Source organism: Peromyscus californicus, unplaced genomic scaffold (assembly GCF_007827085.1).
Source record: "Peromyscus californicus insignis strain IS unplaced genomic scaffold, ASM782708v3 Scaffold_2__1_contigs__length_46816999, whole genome shotgun sequence".
Lineage (NCBI taxonomy): Eukaryota > Metazoa > Chordata > Mammalia > Rodentia > Cricetidae > Peromyscus > Peromyscus californicus.
In genome coordinates this window covers 20405247-20425791 of record NW_026294540.1, presented here as the reverse complement: position 1 = coordinate 20425791, position 20545 = coordinate 20405247, and the positions used below count along the sequence as shown (strand labels likewise).

The 20545-nt window shown below is 46.6% G+C and overlaps 1 protein-coding gene across 2 annotated transcripts in view; it reads right to left on the bottom strand.

Annotated features, from left to right (window-relative positions):
* Nucleotides 1–6705, bottom strand: part of Rabgef1 (RAB guanine nucleotide exchange factor 1) — a 52614-nt gene extending 45909 nt beyond the window's left edge. Inside the window, exon 1 of one of the 2 annotated variants that reach the window (XM_052755573.1) lies at nucleotides 6627–6705. The gene's annotated coding sequence lies outside the window, so the exon portion shown is untranslated. Of the gene's footprint in view, nucleotides 1–6296; nucleotides 6447–6626 lie in introns of those variants that run through there. The other variant, XM_052755574.1, reaches the window with a different exon arrangement.
* Nucleotides 6706–20545: the final 13840 nt, after the last annotated feature.

The following is a 20545-nucleotide window of genomic DNA, read 5'->3' as shown; positions in this document are numbered from 1 at the left end:
AAACACCTGGATCACATGAGGCCAGGGGTAATTCAGCTAAGATGGGACAGAGCACACAGTCCTTCCAAAGCAATTAAACAACAGAGCTGAGGAGTTTCTGATTATCTTTCAAGGTCACTAAGCCATTATATTCCTTTCTCAGCTGGCTGCTAAGAGCATAGCCACCTCTTTAGCCCTCAACCAGAAACTTCATATTTCAGCCCAAGCATTTGGTACAGAGCTGGTCCTTGTTCCCACCTTAACTCTCTGTCTACTCCAAATCACTCATCCACTCACTCATCTCGATTGGTATGTTAACAGCAGCAGGTTGGGCAAGTCTTCACACGTCATTAAGAAACCTTTCTGGAACAAGATGTGATACAAGAGATACGCTCTACTTAAGAAAATTATGGCATAATACAAGGAGATTTTCATCCATTAATAAGTATTTTGAGTTCATTCTCTAAAAGCATCTTTTAAATGTGCTCCAAAGTCCTATCTAAAGGGGGGGAAAACTGCTCTAGCAAACAGCAAGCCTAAAATTAGAAAATTCTATAGAACCTGTTATAGAGGAACTACAAAAATAAAATATTGTCATTGTGTATTTTTAACTTGAAAACACATAGAAAATTATAAATATATCCTATGTAAAAATTCCCCAAATTGTGAGACATGTATGATAAGGTCACATGAAATACATTATTTTTTCACTTTTACACTTAAAAAAAAAAAAAGCCAGGCAAGGTGGCACATACCTTTAATCCCAGGGAGGCAGAGGCAGGCAGACTACTGTGAGTTTGAGGCCAGCCTGTTCTACACAATGAGTTGCAGGCCTCAAACAAACTAACAAAAAGAATAAAAATGTAGACCAGTACAATTTTCATATAAAGAACCAATGGTACTTTTAGGTTACTAAAGTGTAGGTTAACACAAATAAATACTTTTGTCAGAGAAAAACACATAGCGGTACCTCCATACTAAAAATCACAAAATACAAAGATAACCAATACTGCACGTGCACCTATCTGAAGACACTGTATTTCCTAATTCTGATGAACAGCAGTGGTAGTAGTAGAAGTATAAAAATCAGAAATTGGGGGCTGGCGAGATGGCTCAGAGGTTAAGAGCACTGACTGCTCTTCCAGAGGTCCTGAGTTCAATTCCCAGCAACCACATGGTGGCTCACAACCATCTGTAATGAGATCTGGTGCCCTCTTCTGTATACATAATAAATAAATAAATCTTTAAAAAAAAAAAAAAAGAATTCCTTAAAAAAAATCAGAAATTGATAAGGGACATTTAGTATTCTGCTCTTGAAAAGTTAAAAGCTCATGTAAAACTTTTTTATTTTTTTTAAATCAGAGCTTATTTTTATTTTCTAAAAAAAATAATAATAACCCCATTTTTCTTCCAGGGCTGGGGGGATGGCTCAGTGAGTAAAGGTGCCTGCTGCCAGGTCTAACAACCTGAATCTGATCACCAGGACCCACATGGCTGAAGGAGAAAACCAACTCCCACAGATCGTTCTCTGACCTCTACACACACCCTGAGCATGCATTCACATGTGGGCATGCTCACACACATACAAACTAATTAAACACAAAAATGATTTTAATCCTGTTTTCAACTTTTAAAGATTTATTTTTATATGTGTGAGTGTTTGCCTTCATGAGTGCATGTGCACCGTCTATGTGCCTGGCGCCTACCAAGGCCAGAAGAGAACATCAGAGTCCCTGAGACCAGTTACAGACGGTTAGGAGCCACCATGTGGGTGCTAGGATTCAAACCCAGGGCCCCTCCAAGAGCAGCCAGTGCTCTAACCATTGAGCCATCTCTCCAGCCTCACCCCATTTAAAAATTTTAATTCCTACATTTAATTTTAAAATACTACAAACTCAATTATAATGGCTACGGCGAATGGCAACTCAGTAGACTAGCTTGAAAAGTGGTCCGTGGATTTTACTCAAGAACCAGGTGTGGTAGCACAGTCTACACAGTGGTCTACACAGTGAGGTCCAGGACTGCCAGAGCTACACAGAGAGCCTCTGTCTCAAAAAACAAAGCAAGCAAACAAAACAGATTTTACTCGGTTTCTTCATAGCACCACTCCCTAAGGTTAGAGCCCGCAAGGCTCTGGCTACTTTCCTGCTTCAGATCCTTTAACAATCTCTTCCACATCATTTGGGAAAAAATAAAAAGCTTATGACTCAGGACAGGGAAGGTAAATCAGTGGTACAGTACTCACAGAGCATGTGTTCCAGGTGCCCTCAGTACTCCCATCCCCAAGAAAGCCAGTCTAAGAACCCCCACCTCAACATGTAATGTTCTATGCTTCCTAGTCAGGATGAACAATGTTTGTCCCTCTGATCATAACTTAGGACTCCTGTTACATCTAATTAACTGATCATAATCACAATTATTGGCTGTCCTAATGATCACAAGCCTGTAAAGAATGCTACCAGAGCCGGGCGGTGGTGGCGCACGCCTTTAATCCCAGCACTCGGGAGGCAGAGCCAGGCGGATCTCTGTGAGTTCGAGGCCAGCCTGGGCTATCAAGTGAGTTCTAGGAAAAGGCGCAAAGCTACACAGAGAAACCCTGTCTCGAAAAACCAAAAAAAAAAAAAAAAAAAAAAAAGAATGCTACCAGAAACAAGGAAAAAGTATGCTCCTATCCCATCAAAGTTACACTTCCTACCCCAGTGGGAAGAGCTTCGGTAAAAACAGAAGCCTCTGATAACAGGCATGATGCTGGAGAGACAGCTCAGGAGTGAAGAGCATGTACTGCTCTTGCAGAGGACCCAAGTTTAATTCCCAGCACTATATCAGGGGACCTAACAACCTCCTCTGGTCTCCAAGGGCACATCGTGTACACATACTCACACCCACACACAAATACACACATACGCATAATTGAAAAAATAAATGCAGCCATCAGAGTCTCCAGTATGTTAGGCAAGTGCCTTACCATGGAGTGACAACCCAGGCCTTCTTTTGCTATTCTGACAGTCTCACTAAGTTGTCCAGGCTGGCCTGCTCTGGCAATCCTCTCATAGCCTCTTAAAACATTTTAGGAACTTTACTCAAGCATTAAAAATACCAGTTAAGCTGGGCATGATGGCACATGCCTTTAATCTCAGCACTTGGGAGGCAGAGGCAGGCAGATCTCTGTGAACTCAAGGCCAGCAGCCTGATCTACAGAGTGAATTCCAGGACAGCCAGAACTACACAGAGAAACCCTGTCTCAAAAAAAAAAAAACAACAAACAAACAAACAAACAAAAAAACCAGTTAAATAATAATTAGTGTAATAGAAGTCAATTGTTTCCTCTGTACATACTACTTCTTACAGAGTTGTCTGCTAAAGGTGAACATTGGGTAAGATTTGCAAAATGTTCTATTTCATTTTTAGCATGGTAACTTTATTATTAGGCTAAGAAAGCCACTTAGCAGCATTTCTACTGACACATAGGTGTTGATTGTACAGATAACCTCAGCTAGAGATGCTTATCTCACAGCCAATAAAAAACGAGTGCCAGAATTTAATTGCACACAGTCAAGATTTAAAAGTCTACAGTACCTAGCCAAAGACTGGGAGAAGTCCATGGAGTGCTCTCATGCAGTCAGCAAATACTCATGAAACCAATAAATGTCCAATATAAATTGAGAGTGGAGAGATAAAAGTAGATTTCCTGTTATTGGAAATTTATAATGGAGCCGGTCTTAATAAATGAGTACACAATTCAACCCAAACACTTAATGACCAAAAAAGAGAGCCATGCAAGACAGTACCTAACCCTGTACTACACCAGACACAATCATCTCCAACCACAGAGCAGCAGCCTGTGTGTGGGAGCTGCTGCTTAAAGTTTATCTGAACCACAGGATGACCTTGCTTGGATGACCTTGCTTCATGCCCTCCCCTGGCCCTGTCACCAGCACAGAAAAGCCCCAACTGGCATCTCTGCCCTGCACATCCCTTCAACATCTGCTTCATGTAGTTGGGTGGCCTTTTCTCCTGGTCCCTGCTCCCCCAACAGACACACTAACCTGCCTCCGAAATTCCTACTCCAGCTTGTTGGTCTGGAGTGTTACACATTCTTCAAGACACTTTAGGAAGGTATTTCCTGATCCCTTCTTCCACCTTCCACACTTGACAAGGTTGGCCTGTGTTCTAGTCCTCAGAGCTCTATGCAGCATACACCATGATAGAATTATATTGAAATATTTGTGTTATTTCTGTTTCTTTGTAGTGCTGGGGATAGAATCCAGGGCCTTGGTGCAAACTAGGCAAGCACTCTACACCTTAAAGTAATATTACTGTTCACCTCCGTGATTAAAAAAAAGATTTATTAATCTTTATGTATGGGTATTTGCTTGCATGCATGCATATGCACCATGTGTGTGCCAGGTGCCCTGGAGGCCAGAGAAAGACATAAAATCCCAGGATCTGGAGTTGCAGACAGTTATGAACTACCATGTGGGTGCTGGGAACCAAACCAGGATCCCTTGCAAGAGCAGCCAGATCCCTTAAGCACTGAGCCAAGTCTCTAGTCCAATTTTTTTCTAAGCAAGTAAAAATTCAAATCCTGACTGCGTCTTAACTCCCTGATTAAGAATCAGTAAATCAACAGGTGGTGGAGCACACCTTTAATCCCAGCACTCGGGAGGCAGAGGCAGGCAGATCTCTGAGTTCAAGGCCAGCCTGATCTACAAAGCAAGTTCAGGACAGCCAGGGCTACAGAGAAACCCTGTCTTGAAAAACAAAATAAACCAATAAATCTTGGAGACTCTCTTGAGGCGTCCACACCTGTGTTTTGAAGGTGTACTGTCCTTTTAAGTGTCTCTCCCTCTCCCTTAACACCTGTGCCTAAACCTATAAGAAAACTGTTTCTTAACCAATTCCAACTTCATTTCATCAAAAGCAAAAAGCAGGGCTGGGAAGATAGCTAGATCTGCAAAGCACTTGCCACACAAGCATGAGAACCTGAGTTCAGATCCCCAGTACACACACACACACACACACACACACACACACACACACACACACACACACACAGAGTACTTCGTCTGTAACCCCAGCACGTGGAGGCAGAGACTGGGAGATCTCTGTAGCTTGCTGGCCTGCTATGGGGTCTAGCCAAACACAGCTCCAGGTTCACAGGTTCACAGCCAAACACAGCTCACAGGTTCCTGAGAGATCGCGTCTCAAAAACCAAGGTTAGTAAAAAACTGAAGAAGATATCCAACATCAGCTAGCCTCTGGCCTCTATAGTCACACACTGTGAACACACACACCAAAAGAAAAGGACAGAAAGCAATGGCCCACGCTGGCAATCCCAGTACTTGAGAGGCACAGGCAGGAAGATCACTCCAAGTTCAGAGTCCTGTCTGGTCTACATATGGAATTCCAGGCCAGCCAAGGCTACATGATGAGACCCCGTTCCCCTCCAAAAAAACAAATATAAATACACAACCAAAATAAATAAATAATCCCCCAAACAGTAATCCGTAAAGGATGAATGGGAGCTGGGGATGTAGCTCAGTTTAACAGCCTCTATCTAGCACATGCAAACCTCAAAGTCAGTCATACTAAGTAGCAAGTTTCTTGACAAGACAATTTTATTTGGGACTCTTCTTTTAACTGCGACTGGGGGCGGGGTGTGTGTGTAGAATTTCACTCTATAGCCAAGGCTGGTCTCAAACTCACTAGGCAGCCCTTGTTGATGTTCACGTCGAACTCCCAAGTCCGTTCTTGCCTCAGTTCCCAAACAAGTAAAAATTTGACCCAAGTGGGTAACTAATCGGGTCTTTCTTTTAAAAGTAATTTTAAGTTTGCAGGTTAAAAGGCCCAACTGTTAACTTCCAAGAGGGGGAGAAAAACTCTTCACACAAAACCAGGTGACTGCTGTAAACTTCTGCCAAAATGTCACATCTAAACTCCACAGGCTGACAGAGACTACCGCATCCAGCCACACATTTCCCAACCACAGGGATTGGTCACCAGCTCTGAGACACAGCCAGCTGCCCGTGACCTAGTCTCCAAGGCGCTTCCCTCTTCGGAGTCAACTTCCGCGAGGGGATGGATGGAGGGACATCCCCTCAGCTCTTCTCCTAGACATCTCGGCATCAGGGGGCTACCTTTACTTTTTTTCCCTCCCCCAAAAAAAAGGTCTTGCTATGTGGCGGAGGCTGGCCTCAAACTCGCGGCCATCCTCCTGCCTCAGCTCCAGGACTTTCTCATTCAGAGACACCCCCATAACCTTGGCCACCACCGCCCGGCAGAAGTATTTCAAAACCCCGCGCCACAGCAGCCCGCACCATCCATCCCCGAGCCCCACGCCGGGTCCGAACGTGACCCTCCCGGCCGCAACCACAACTCGGGACTCGGACGGGACCGGAGCGGCAGCGGACGACCGGGCATCGCGTCCTCCCGGGAGCCCGAGTCCCGCCGAGCTGCGGAGAACTCGGCCGAGGCGGAGAGAGAGGCCGAGCGCGGAGCTCTGGCGGCCTGGCCCTCCGCGCCCGCCCGCCCGCCCGCCTCAGTGGCGGAACGGAGCGGCCCCGGGTCAGCGCGCGGGCCGGACGCCACCGCCGCCACCCCGCTCCGAGTGGTGAACGCGCCTCCGTGGGCCCCCCGTCCCTCCGAACCTGGTCCGCGGCTCCGCCGGCGTCCGACAGCCGCTCCCAGCGCCGCTTCAGTCAGTCGGCTCCCTGCCCCGCCCCTGCCCCCGCACGCCCCGCCCCCGGCACCACGAGCACGCGCGCGTCGGCCTGCGTGTTACGTCACTTCCGTGACGCTTCGGATTTCCGGGGTTTCGAGGCTGCCGGCCGGAAAAGGTAGCCTACGCTCGGGAGGTTGACCGCGGGAAAGGCTGTAGGGTCCGGGCTTGGGAGCTTGGCACACCGAGTGACCCTGGGGCCATCGCTGGCGTGTCCGCGACTCGCGAGACGCCGCTGTGTCCCCCTGTCCTTCCTCACTCCATGCTTTCAGCTTCTGCTTGCACTAGCCTGAGGGCGACAAGAAGCCCCGAGGAGTAGCAGGAATAGGTCGTCAGAAGAGAGGTCGCAGGGAGAGATAACGCATGGCTGCTGGACGGTAAAGATAGATAACAATCCCACTTTACAGTTGAGAAGCCACCTCACCGCCTCTGTTATCTCCCCGGGCCAAGAACCATCCGGGTGGAGGAGATAAAGAGGAAGAATGAATAGAGAAAGAAAAAATGAGAGAGCCCATGAGCTCTACAAATGATCAACCCTGAACTATTAGACAGTCTCCCAGCTCTGGAAAAACCACCCTTCCCGAATGCTTTTTTTCTGTCACAATTAATGCCTGTCTTCACCTTTTCTGAGCCTTTACTTTTTTTTTTTTTCAAGACAGGGTTTCTCTATGTCGTTTTGGTGCCTGTCCTGGATCTCACTTTGTAAACCAGGCCGGCCTCGAACTCACAGAGATCCGCCTGGCTCTGCCTCCCGAGTGCTGGGATTAAAGGCCTGCGCCACCACCGCCCAGCGAGTCTACTTTTTTGTCCCTGGGCATTCAATTCTTGTTCACCTCTAGGAAGAACCTGGTCACCTGGGCAGGTGGCCCACAGAACTGACACTCCCGGTTTGCCTTCACAGATCTCAGAACTTTAAAAGGGTTCGAGTTTGAACCTGAAGGGAATTAGTCCAAAAAGCAACCAGGCTGTAATCCCAGTACTGGGAAAGTGGAGACAGGAGGATCAAGAGTTCTCATCCCTGGTGTTTCTTGGCCTGGGTGACTTAGAACCTGTCTGAAAATTTAAAAGGTGAAAAAGGCCAGGTGTGGTGGCGTATTACTCTAATCTCAACACTTGGAGGCTGAGGCAGGAGGATGACAGCATGGGCTACAGTGTAACCTTGTCTCAAAAAGAAAAAAAAAGTGAAATGAAAGCTCTGGGTATAGCTTCCTCAACAGGGCACATGTGGATGATGCAGGAATTTTGAGTGTAAGGGATCCTGATGGTCTAGTTGTATTTGACACAAGGACCAAGGACGCCAGACATGGTCAGATTGGCCTGGAAAATGGCTCCACGCTGGATGTTTAAGGTCTATGAAGTTTAAAGACAGGGGCACTTATAGGAGTAAGGTAAAGGCAACTTTTATTTAAGAGGATTACAAGTTTAAAAAAAAAAAAAGAGGGCCAAAGAGATGGCTTGGTGAGTAAAGGCTCAAGCTTCGCAACCTGAATCCAAATCCTGGAACCGGCATAAGGGTGTAAGGAGAGAACCAACTCACAGAGTTGTCCTCTGACCTCCATACAAGTGTGGCACATGCATCCACACACAATAGTCGTAATTTTAAAAAGTTTAAAAAAGGAAAACTGAGGGAGACTCCCTACTTACTACAGAAGAAAAGTAACACTTTTGGCATCAGTGAGAGAGGGCAGGGTTGTTAGAAGCCATCCTACAATTCAGTCTGCTATAATCAGACTTTAGAGAGAGGGGGAAAGGGGCAGGCCAAGCAATGGTGGCACACACCTTTAATCCCAGCACTCGGGAGGGAGTGGCAGGTGGATCTCTGAGTTCGAAGCCAGCCTGGTCTACAGAGCAAGTTCCAGGACAGCCAGGGATACACAGAGAAACCCTGTCTCAAAAAACCAAAGAAAAAGAAAAAGCAATAATGCCTAGCATCCAGCAGGCCAACCCACACTGACCTTGTTTCATAGGGTCCCTTGGTTTTCTCACACTTCAAGCTTCTTTGTTTCTCATCCCTAGTGTTCTTGGCTTGCTAGAACTCTTTCTCTCTCTCTTGTTTTTTGAGACAGTTTCTCTGTGTAGACCAGGCTGGCCTCGAACTCAGAGATCTGCCTGGCTCTGCCTCCCAAGTTCTGGGATTAAAGGTGTGCGCCACGACCGACCGGCTGCTGCTTGGACTCTTAATGTTCTTTAAAACCTTAGGTGCATTTTCACTGCAATATGTGTGAACAACTTGGAGTTTTCACCACAGGCCCTTTTCCTTCCCTCCATCTATAGAAGGCTAGCTCCTGCCCCCAGAGGCTCTAGGTTCAAGCCTCAGGATAAAATAAATAAATAAATAAATAAATAAATAAATAATCTGAGTATAACTGAGACCTAAAATAAATAAATAAATAAATAAATAAATAATCTGAGTATAACTGAGACCTAAAAGTTAAATAAGTTAGCCAGTGTTATACAGCATTAATAGTGGAGGCACAAACAACTACTTTCTTTTTTCTAAAATTTAAGTAACATTTTTTTCATTCATTTTACATACCAGTTTCCCCTCCCTCCTCTCCTTCCTTCCCCCACCTCCCACCCTTGCTTCCCATCTACCCGCCTTCCCATCTACTCCTCCTCCATCTCCAGAAAGGGGCAGGCCTCCCATGGGCTTGAACAAAGCATGGCACATCAAGTTGAGGCAGGATCGAGCTCCTCCACTTGTGTCAAGGCTGGGCAAGGTAATCCAGCATGGAGAACAGGTTTCCAAAAGCCAGCTAAGCACCAGGGACAGGTCCTGATCTCACTGCTAGGAGCATTACAGAGACCCAAGCTACACAACTATCCCCGCACACATGCAGAGGGCCTAGGTCAGTCTCATACAGACTCCCTAAATGTTGGTCCAGAGTCCATGAGCTCCCACGAGCTCAGGTCAGCTGTCCCTGTGGGCAGAACCTACTTTCAATTCCCATTGCAGGGATGTTAGAGGCAACAGACCAATGTTGTCCGCCTTGTGACATTTTCTAAAAGCCACACTTGGGTTAAAGATTCTGTAGACTGATTTTTGGAGAGTTGGAATGTTGTAGATCCGTATCTCAGACTGTCTCTAGGACTGCTTAGTAGTCATGTCTGACTCACTCTGTCTCTGCCTTAATATCCTTTTGACCATCAGGTAAAATATTTGGAATGTATTCGTACATGCCAAACATAGCTTCCACCCATCCAAAAGCTGAGAATGTAAACAGACAGTGTCCGAAGTCTAAAGCAGAGATTTCCCCCACTTTGCTCTAACTCCCTACCCGGTGTCCCCACCAATGTGTTTGGCAAATGCATTCGTGTATGATTTACTCAGTGACCCTGAAAAGTTCACATATGATGGTGCATGCCTATAATCCCAGTACATGGGAGGCTGAGGCAGGAGGATCGGAAGTTCATCATCAGCTACACAGTGAGTCTGAGGCCAGCCTTCTCTACATGAGACCATATCTTTAAAAAAAAAAAAAATGTTCATGTAACCACTACCATGGTGAATACATCATCTGGGACCATCTGAAAGTGCTGGGAGGGCCGTGGTCACTCACATTTGGAGTGAGTGCTATTCTGTGTCCACAGGCTCAATACGAGATGCCAGGTGTGGTGGATCTGAGTACAGTCACCAAACACCAACCTGAGCTGCCATCCCTGCTTTCAGGCCAATCATTTACCAATTGGGGATTCCTGGACTCCCTCCTCAGCTTTTCCTTCAGTGCCTATTGTTGGACAGATGTTAAAACAAAGGTACCTTTGCTGAGGAGTTACATTCTAGGGGACAGGTCAGTGAGATGGTTAACTTGGTAAACACACTCAACCAAGCCTGGTGACCTGAGTTCAATCCCTGAGACCCAGACAGCAGGAGAGAACTGACTCCTGCAGGTTGTCCTCTGACCTCCATGCGTGTGACATGGCATGCACATGTGCAAGCACACACTCGTGTGCACAAACACACACACACACACACACATAAATGTAATGTCTTTCTTAAAAACAGCTGGGCATGGCAGTAAACACCTTTACTCTGAGCACTCAGGGAAGAGGCAGGAGGAGTTCTGGGAGTCTGAAGCCAGCCTGGTCTACCTGGAAATTTCCAGGACAGCCAGAGAAATTGTGAAACCCTTTCTCAAATTAAACAAAATTTTATTTTAAAATTAAAAATAGACTGGGCATGGTGGCGCACGCCTTTGGTCCCAGCACTTGGGAGGCAGATTCAGGAGGATCTCTGTGAGTTCAAGGCCAGTCTGGTCTACAGAGAGAGTTCCAGGACAGCCAGGGCTACACAAAAAAAAAAAAGTAAACAAAAACCCTGTTAAATTGTAGGTGGTGGAGTCAACAAAGAAATTTACATTAGCTGGTGTGAGAGAAAATGATGCAGGGAAAGGGAAATAATGCAATGGGGAAATTTGCATCTGGGGGCTGGCCACCTTAACACAAGCTGGTAATACTCAGGTGGCTGACTCGGGAGAATTGTGAGCTGGAGTCCAGCCTTGACTGCAGAACATGACTCTAGGAAGGAAGGAAGGAAGGGCGGTAAGTGGACAAGTCCAGGGTCAGCATGGGAAGGAACTAGCTGGAGCGTGGACCCTGGAAGTTCTGACTCATTGAGGCCGTTAGCGGAACAATCTACTCATCATGCCCTTATCGTCCCTCTGCCAATTTTGATGTTGCTTATTGATTTAAAGGGGAAATGATCATGCTGAGTACTTTCTGCTCCAGTCACGGATGGAAACCTGCTACTAAGTTACTATCTCATATCTTCGTTAAAACACTGGCTGAGTACCAAAAATAATTAATCTGGATGTGCTCATAAACTTCCATTGCCCGGTCTATTTTTTAAATTTAATATTTATGGGTGTTTTGCCAACATATGTGTCTGTGTTCCACATGCATGCAGTGCCATCAAAGGCCAGAAGAGGGCATCAGATTCTTTGGGACTGGGGTTATAGATGGTTGTGAGCAGCTGGGAATCGAACCTGGGGCCTCTGGTGGAGTAGCCAGTGCTCTTAACCGATGAGCCACCTCTCCAGCCCCCTACCCCATCTTGTCATTGGTGATTACAATGTCTGAAAGTCCACATTTTCTTGTTTCATCTTACACTTGTATCCACTGGGTTCCTTTTTTCCTCCAATTCTGTGTTGGTCTAAAACACAAGTTGGGTAGGAGGGAAGGGGATAGAGAATTATCTTGGGAAAGAAGGTAATACGGAGTTGGTTTCATGACTTCGCCTGGGAAGGCATGAACAAATGTCTATTCACCACAGATAAGGCACAGACAACAGACCAAGGAAACCGTCCCACCCAAGCCTGCCCTGCTGAACCACTGTGTTTAATTATGAATACTTACAGTAGCACGGATAATTTATGGACAGCTATGATACTGAAGAAGGGACCCCACAGCACACCCTAAAGCATTTTTTTTTTTTGAGACAGTATCTCTAATATCCCAGGCTGGCCCGAAGCTCATTATATAGCAGAGATTGACTATAAACTTCTGATCCTCCAGCCTCCACACACAGCCTCTTGGGGTTATAGGCATGGACGGGCCACCACACATGGCTCAAGGCCTGTCCTTAGCTGTGTTGACATCGTATATTGTGTTCAGTACAGTGTACTATTTCTCCCAAAGCCAGAATTCAGGGACTCAGAAATTAAGGGAACAGAATTCAGAGTGGGCCATTGAAGTTTTGCTTCTTGTCCGCATGACACCAAAACTGATTCTTTAATATTTTAGATTTGGCCTCAGCTCTTTATTTCTCAGTACCTAACTAGTAATCCCTGCTCCTATCCTGAGATCACCCTTATAAGGCATACAGCCATGTAGAGGGACACACCCTCACAGGCCAGCTCAGTTAGGTCTGTAGTAATTCTGCACACGATACTCCAGGGCTTTGACGCTGTATTTTTGGGACGTGGCCCTCAGACCAGCAAAGCCTCAAGTGTGGATGATGGATTTTCAGGTTCCCTAGTGGTCTTCCCGGGTCTGCTCTCAGAACACAAACTCCTGCTTCTTGTGGCCTCAGAACTGAACAAGCGTCTACTAGAAGTCGAGGCTTCCCTAGCCCTTCCTTTAGCTTCCCCTTCAGATACATTTGTATTGTGTCAGCCCTGTCTCTCAGTGCTGTGAGGGAGGGGACACGGTGGAGAGGACTCAAGTGTCAGTTTTAGGGTACTCTTTCGTTTGTAAGAGGTGATGGTAAGATAAAGGAAGACTCCAGATTCAGGTGAGGAAATACCATTTGCTAGGCAAGGTGTGGAACTGGGAATTGGCCTGAGGCTTTTCTGTATCGTGTCTACAAGCTGGTTGGACCATTTAGTGGAAGTGCAGCCGTATGAGGATAGACTGCTGAAGAGCAGAGTTCTCAGGGTTCTTGGGGGGGAACTAGAGAAATTCAAAGTCATACCAGAACCTTTGGGAGGACCATGGCTGAAAAGACGGGCCAGTGATTACGAGTTCTTGTTCTTGCTGAAGACCCGGGTTTAGTTCCCAGCACCTTCGGCCCTCCTGGGAATGGCATGTGTGTATTTATGTGTACTGCCTGACATCCATGGAGGGCAGAAGAGGGTGTCAGGTCCTCTGAAACAGGAGTTATAGGTAGTTGTTGGCCTTCATGTGGGTGCTGGGAACCAAACACCCTTTCTGGCTTCTGGATGACACACATGCACGCAAAACACTCATATGCATAAAAATATTTTTAAAAAGAAAATAAAAGCCATGTGGTCGTGGTGCATGCCTTTAATCCCAGCACTCGGGAGGCAGAGGCAGGTGGAACTCTGTAAGTTCAAGGCCAGCCTGGTCTACAGAGCGAGTTCCAGGACAGCCAGGGCTACATAGAGAAACCCTGTCTCAACCCCCACCCCCTAAAAAGAAGAGAAAAAAATACCCGGAGTCAGGCATGATAGTGTACATCTGTGATCCCAGCATGTGGGGGTCCAGGAGTAGAGGCAGGAGGATCACTGCAGGTTTAAGGCTAGCCTGGTCTGTATAGACTTCAGGCCAGCTACGACTACACAGCAAGCCCCTCAGCCCTCTATGCTGATGAACTAAACTTTCCCCGAGATGAGACAGTAAATGATTCCTCCTGTAAGGTGTTCCTGGCAGGTATTTGGCTGCAGAAGTGAGAAAGGGAGTGGATTCAGGAAGCATCTGGGAGCTCAGCTAAACCAAGAGGTGTCTGTAGCAACAGCTGAAAAATTTCAGGCGACAACATGAATGGATTCAAGATATAGGTTGGAGATGCCCATGCTCAACAATGGGCTATTGTAGGAGAGAAAGATGACTTCCAGGGTTTGCCGGCTTTGGTGGACGGTGCAACCTGAGATTGGGGAAACTGATGAAGATGTGTGCCGCAGAGAGTAGAAAAGAGCGCCCACTCTTAAGTAGACATGTGAGTAGTCATATTTAACAGATAATGTGAATACGTCATTCAAAGCTGAGGAAAGCAGCCTAGGCAGGATTATAAAGCTGGGTCAATCAACATAGAAATGTGATAGTTATCAACTGGTTGTCTCTCAGCTGCAAATTCACCTCTCACTGCCTTTTCAAGAGGAGGGCGATGGAAACAGAGAAATGGGAGACCTTTCGATTTTTAAAAAGTGATATTCCTCTTTGTCGGTAGTGGGCGCTGGCGGGCCACGGGAGTGGACAGGCATTTATTTACCTTCTTGGGCTTGCAGAGTCCAGCACCAGTGCCTGTAGAGCTTCAACCAGCACTCTTCTCCCATGGGTTTATTCTGAAGCGCCCCAAGCAAGCATCCGAGGCTGAAGCAGGAGGATTGCCATGAGTTCCAAACCAGTCAGGGAACAAGATGAACCTGTCTCAACACAAATAAATATAATAAAATAAAGCAAGATACAGTGACACATACTTTTAATCCCAGTACCTGGGAAATGGAGGCAGGAATATCAGGAGTTCAAAGCTACCCTTGGCTATACAGCAAGTTTGAGGTCAGGCTAGGCTACATGAGACCAGTTCAAAATAAATAATTAATTAAAAAAACACAAAACTCAAACTCAAAATCAAATCACAGGCTATAACATATTCGGAGAATTGTCTAAGTCATGTTCTGTGGATGGATGAATCATAATGTAGAGGGCAGAAAACACTAGAAAATTTGCATGTCATCTCCTTCCAGTTTCCAGCCTCAAACATGAAGTGTTTCGAGATGGTTCCAAGTCTTTCACACAGTTGGCTGGATGTTCCCCGGTACACAAAAGCCCTGTTTCCATTTGGTGGCAGGTGGGAGGAGAGTTTTAATGATATGCCTTGGACCTTAGATGTCTGTTAGTGACTGTAGGAGGCAGGCACGGTCCCTGGCTGAGTATGTGGCCTGCAACCATAATCCTGCTTTCTCTAAAGGCTGGAGCAAGGAGAGCATTCAATCCCAAGGGTTCAAAGCCAGCTGGGAGACAAGAGGCCCTGTCTCGAACAAAACAAGAGGCCCCGTCTCAGGAACAAAACATGAGACCCTGTCCCCAGCTTGGCACTACTGAGCGGTGACAGAGCCTTTCAGAGGCAGGGGGCCTATCAGGAGGTTTTAGGGCAGTGCTTCTCAACCTTCCTAATACTAGGACCCTTTAATACAGTTCCTCATGTTTTGGTGACCCCTCCAACCATAAAAGTATTTTTGTTGTTCATAACTGTAATTTTGCTACTGTTATGAATCATAATGTAAATATCTGTGTTTTCCAATGGTCTTAAGCGACCCCTGTGAAAGGGTCGTTCAACTCCCCGTCCTGCCCCCCCCAAAAGGGGTCGAGACCCACAAGTTGAGAACCAACTGTTTTAGATCATTGGCGGGGCATGCCTTCAAAGCAGATTATAGGGCCCTGATCTCTTCTCATTCCCAACCTTGTGGTGAATGGCTTTGCTCCATCACAGTCTCAAAATCAATCTTTTCTCTAAGTTGATTATCTCTGGTAGCTTTTAATTTTTCATTCATTCATTCATTCATCCATCTGAGTGTGGATATGTACATGTGAATGCAGGGGCCCATAGAGGCTGGTACCCGAGATCAGACCCCCTGAAGCTGGAGTCACAGGTGGTGGTGATCTGCCTGACATCTGTGCTAAGGACCAAACTCAGGTCCTCTGGGAGAGCACAATTCGCTGATGAACCCCCTCTCCACTCCCTGTTTTTGCAGAACAGAAGCTGACACAGGTGGATTCCAGGAACTTTGGATGCTTTTTCAGAACAACTGTGTTGGGGCAAAAATCCTTGCAGCTCAGTAGTTAAGCTGCCCTGATCCAAGCTGGGCGGCAGTGGCGCACGCCTTTGATCCCAGCACTAGGGAGGCAGAGCCAGGTGGATCTCTGCGAGTTCGAGGCCAACCTGGTCTACAGAGTGAGATCCCAGACAGGCACCAAAGCTACACAGAGAAACCCTGTCTTGGAAAAAAAAGAAAGAAAAAAAAAAGGACTGCCCCAATCCAAAGGCTACTCTGGCTGTTATTTTATGTTGGGGAGTGTGAGATTTTGGAAGAGGAAGTACAATTCTGGCTCCTGGAACTGGTAGGTAACCCCACGGTATGAATTCTACAGTAGCACTGTCGGTTTCCTAGATTTAGAAGCGGGCATTCACCTAAGGAAGAAATGAAGCACATAAGCTCACAGCGAATGGGAACACTCCCAAGGTGACTGGGAAGAAGCAGCCGTCACAGGTTAACAACTGCCTTCATCAGCATCCTACTCACACGTGGCCTTTGTTTAGAAGTTGTGTGAGAGGATGATAGTGCGTGCCTGTCATCCCAGAGGCAGGAGGATTGTTGCAAGTCGGAGGCTGGCCTGGGCTACCAAAACAAAACAATCAAGCAGAAACAGAGAAGGGAATGGGAAGAAGGAAGAGGAGGGAGATGAGGAGAGAGAGAGAGAGAGAGAGAGAGAGAGAGAGAGAAGCTCAAGAACAAGACAGGAAACAAAGGATATAAAAACTTTAAGGGATCCTGCTGTAAATACAACCAAAAATGAACTGGTACGTAAATCAGTTCAAAAGACACGTTCACAAAGCCAAAGGTTCACACCTTTGTGTAGAAATCCTGAGTCTAAGGGCCATGAGCCAAAGCCAGACCTGGAGCAACTGAACATAGAGCTCAACTCTCCCAACACCACAGGTTCCCGGAAGAGAGGCCATATCCTGGTTACACACACACACACACACACACACACCCCACCCCCCGCACACATGTTGAAATGCCCGGTGTGTACATGCAGGGCTGCAGCTCCACTACCTCAGGCTTTCCCAGACCTAGGGCCCAGCCAGCAAGCCGTCACTCACCGTGGAGGTCACCCTGAACTCACTGTCGCAGGAGCAAGGCCTTCCTCCACCTCACAGGCACAAGGACAATCAATTAATGTCAAGGTGGAACCCACAAGGGACCCCAGAACTCAGCAGTGGAATACCAAGGTGAAGGTCAGATTGGGCTCCACGAGAGCCTGCTTCAAAAGAGAAAGAGGAAATCAAAACGGGCTAAGAATTGAGGGGCCCTTTAATGTTCTGAGCTTAGGGTTCCTTTCAGCTAAGAGTCAGGGTTTCCAGAGGCCTTGAACCATACCAGGTAAAGCTGATCGAACAAAAGGGAATACCATGTGACACACTTCAGTTCCCAATGCCCCCAGGATGAATGGAGAGGTGGGAAAGAGAAGTGAAGGTGTGTATGTCTTTTTGTTCTTGTTTGTTTGCTTGATTTTGTGTTTAATTTTCTTTTGAGGGGGTGCAGCAGGAGGAGGGGAGGATATGGAGGGACTGGGGATGAGCAGAATTAGGATGCATGATGTGAAATCCCCAAAGATGCAATAAGGAAATTATATTAAATAATAAAAAAATAAAGTTTTGGCCAGGTGGTGGTGGTGGCGCACACCTTTGATCCCAACACTCGGGATACAGAAGAAGGAGGATCTCTGTGAGTTCAAGGCCAGCCTGGTCTACAGAGCTAGTCCAAGACAGCCAGAACTGTTACACAGAGAAACCCTGTCTCAAAAAACCAACCAACCACACAACAAACAAAAAAAAAGGTCAGGGTTTGAGCCCGAGGATATGGCTTGGCCTTAGAAGACTTGCTTGGCATATGCAGGCACATGGGTCCAATCCCCAGCCCTGAACACACAAACAAAAGAGAAAAAGCAGCAGCCTGGCATGTAGTCCCTTCTTTTCAATGTAACCCCTTACCTCCAGCAACAGAGGCAGGACCAGTTCAAAGACAAGCACAGCTACACAGTGAGACTATCTCCAAAAAATGAGGCGTGGGGCGCTGGAAAGATGTCCCAGTGTTTAAAAGCATTGGCTGCTCTTCTAGAAGACCCAGGCTTGATTCCCAGCACCACAGAGCAAATCAAAACTATCTGTAACTCCAGTGGCAGGGGATCTGAAGCCCTCTTCTGGTCTCTGTGAGCACCTGGTCGGTATACACATGGCTCCACCTAAAAAAATCTTAAAAAAAAAAAAAAAAAAGCCAAGGGTGGTGGTGCATACACCTTCAATCCCAGCACTTGGGAGGCAGAGACAGGTGTACGTACCTCTGTGAGTTGGAGGCCAGATCCAGATATTTAAGACCATTGTTAAAACAACAACAACAAAAAAGCCTGACTGTAGCCAGAAGGTTTCTCCAGTCCCACCCAGCCCATGGGCCCCACAGTTGCTTATAAAATAATCATTCAGAGGCTTAGTATTAATTACCAATTGTATGGCCTTTGGCAACTTGCTAGCTAGCTCTTATAACTTAACCCATTTTTATTAAGTTGTCATGTGGCCATGGCATTACCGGTCCGCTGGCACCTTGCATCTCCTTGGGTGGTGCTCCTTGGACGGTGGCTGGCATCTCTCTCTCTTCTCCTTTCTCTCTGTATATCTGCTTGGATTTCCTGCCTGCCTCTAAGCTGCCTTGCCATAGGCCAATGCAGCTTTATTTATCAACCAATCAGTGAAAAAATATTTACAGTGTACAGAAAGACATCCCACAGCACCTGACAGAAATTCAACATTTGTCTCTGGCCATTCTGTTTTCCCCTGCAATGGTCCCTTTGGTCACTGCTCACTCTCAACTTTGAATGTGCCTCAAATTATTCTGTAATAAGTCCCATCATCTTCATTTAAAAAAATCAAAAATCATTGGAGCAAGCTAGCCCCCGAACTCCTGGGTTTAATCCTCCTACCTTATCTTCCCAGGTAACTGAGACTGTGGGTGCCTGACTTAAGGAAGCTCTCAGATGTACTTTTCAAGTTTCCACTGTTAGGCAGGGTAATGCCCAGAGCTTTGGAGGTCCCTATTGATCTGCACGAGGGAGGGCGGTCTCTGCTCGCACCTGAACCCTGGCTCTGCTGTTTGGGTTGACCTGGAAGCTCACCTCCAATGGGTAAGGTGTTACATTGTCAGTGGGCCAAGGACAACACTCAGCAAGGATGAAGCAAAGCTTTCATTAACAGTCGGACAAATCAGAGATTTAAGGGAAGCAACAAGACCCGTGGTTCTCAGCTTTCCCAATGCTTCAACCCTTTAATACAGTTCCTCATGTTGTGGTGATAACCAAGCATAAAAACGTTCATTGCTACTTCATAACTAATTCTGTTACTGTTAGGAATCGTAATGCCAAGATGTGATACAGGAGTACCAAGGGGTCATGACCCCCAGGTTGAGAACAATTGTACTAGACAGCTGTGCAGCCCTAGGCACTTCAGAATTCATCTGTGTGGTCAGTCCAGGAAGTGACTCCAAGGCATGTCTGGATGAGGTTAGCCAAGGAGGTGTCACACTCTGCTTTCAAGGGAAAAAAACAAATTCCATTCATTTCTTCAGGGATCTTGATCTTAACTACTGAGGCTCATACACGCTAATTAGAGCCATTATTTCTCCCTTGAAAAAGAAGTGGTGATTGGAGAGAGGGATTTGCTGTTGTTGTTGTTGTTGTTGTTGTTAGCGACTTCTTGTGCTAGGGTGGGCACGCTCCTGTCTAAGCTTCCATAGGGGCAGGCATTCTCAGGACAACTTCCCCTCAACTTCAAGCTAGCCCAGAAGTCCAGCGCTGGTCTCCAGGGAGAGCTAGGTTATTATTTATTATTTTATTGTGGCATCCCTAGACCCCAGATCTAAAGCAGTGGTCAAGAGACATTAGCCAGCAAAGGAGGGATGACCTAAGTCAGAAACGAAAGGCACAGCACCGGGTTCTAGTCCTTGACTGTAATGTCATCCAAGGGAACTGAGGCTCTATATGCGAGAGTAGTCCCAGACAGTGATGTTATTGAACACAAAACCAAAACTATGCAAATGAAGACATTGGGCCCAGCTGACCTCCCACACTCAGAAGTACGTGCCTGTTCCCACGCCCAATCTGTTCCCACATTCCCAATCTAACCCTCCCCAGTACATATATATTTTCCCCAGAATTCCAAAAATATCTCTCTCCCATCCCAGTTCCCAACATCCTACCTTCAGATAAGGGAAGGCTCCCTTAAGAGTCATGGGATGGGCATCTGCTCCAGGCAACAGCGTGTGCAGAAGTCCAAGAGAGCTTAACTATTTACATTACGATCAAATACGGTTTAAAAATATGCAGGACACTTGAGATTCTTCCTAGGATCAAAATGCTTTGTGTGAAAAGTGTTTTGGGTGATGTTTGTCTTAAGACTCAGCCCAGCATCACACAACCATCCCCTCCCACCGCTTGCTCTGTATTGGAGGTATGTGTTAGTACTCCAGGGAGCACTCTGAGCTTGATCAGCCTGGGACACAAAGCTCAGGCTGTTAGTTCGCAATTAGCCTAAAGCCCGAGAGAAAAGAACAGGAGATTCCTGAAGACTGTTGGCTTTCAGGAAGTACTGGGCAGCCAGGCGAACACACAGAGGTAGGT